We start from the raw sequence: 1,190 nt of genomic DNA, 5'->3' as shown, positions 1-1,190 counted from the left end.
GTTACTGTCTGGGAACCTGGGCCTCTAGCGTCAAGACAAACCTGAGATGCTCCTCTTTGTGCATTGGCCTTGACTCTAATTTTACCCACGGGAGCAAGCTAATAGGATTGTTGCATTTTCAGGGCCCAGCATAGACTTGGACCAGGCAAACTACAATGAGGTTGGTTGTGCAATCTGAAGATTATTTTAAAAATTTCTAGTGTACCATCAAATTGCGCTTACATGCTCGCCCTTGAAATTGTGTAGCAGCCTTACAAAGATCGACATGTACTGAGAAATGATTTATGAGGGCTCTATGACTGCATCTGACCTGCATATATTTTTTAAGTTTCTTGTTATTTATGTCTTTCTTTCTTCAGCATGATACATCTTAATAAAAAAAAGAACACAGAAATGCATATTTTACAGTCATGCTAGTACTATTTCCCAACTTTGAAACAATTATATATTGATTTTGTTTTCAAATTATGCAGACTAATGTTGATAAAACTGGGGTGCAAATAAGAAGGATTTCTTTTCTTATTATGAAATAAGTTATTTTTTTATACAATAAGCATTTTTAGTGTTTATACCTTTTGCTGATTATAAGTAGCATACTTTATAAAAATATATAGGAGACCATAATTATTAAACCATCTAGTAACTGCTGATGCGCCTCCCTCCCTTTCCCTTCCTACTCTTGAAAATTACTACAATATTTGTTTACTAAAGTCTGTCATTCACAAAGGATCTATAAACTGCAGTACAGGGTTTCAGGGTAAATCCTGAGGGAATGTGACTGACCTGGGCAGATACAAAAGTTACATCTCTTGTTATATAGGTCTCGCTTTATCTTGGTCTTAGCCATCCAGCAGAAAAGTATAAAAATGAGGTATAAAAAGTGAAGCCATATTAATATGCTGAGCTGTAAAAGCCTCAAGTCAGCAACTTCTGACATTGCCAGTACCGATAACCCACTACTATTATGGACTACTGGACTATATTGGATTATTTTGCTGAATTCACGCACCTATGATATTTAAATAGCAGTGGAATACCCATCTCTGCCAAAACTAAACAAAAGGGGATACAAATGAAGGACCATTTTGTATCTGTATATACAAAATGGGCTAGATATACACCTACTTTCTCTTAATTTAGTGAGAAGAAAGATTTGTGCTAATAGTGTTTGGGGCTGCTTCCACAAAGCT

Source organism: Octodon degus, unplaced genomic scaffold (assembly GCF_000260255.1).
Source record: "Octodon degus isolate 3935 unplaced genomic scaffold, OctDeg1.0 scaffold00140, whole genome shotgun sequence".
In the NCBI taxonomy this organism is placed as follows: Eukaryota; Metazoa; Chordata; class Mammalia; order Rodentia; family Octodontidae; genus Octodon; species Octodon degus.
Note: the sequence above shows the minus strand (reverse complement) of the source record.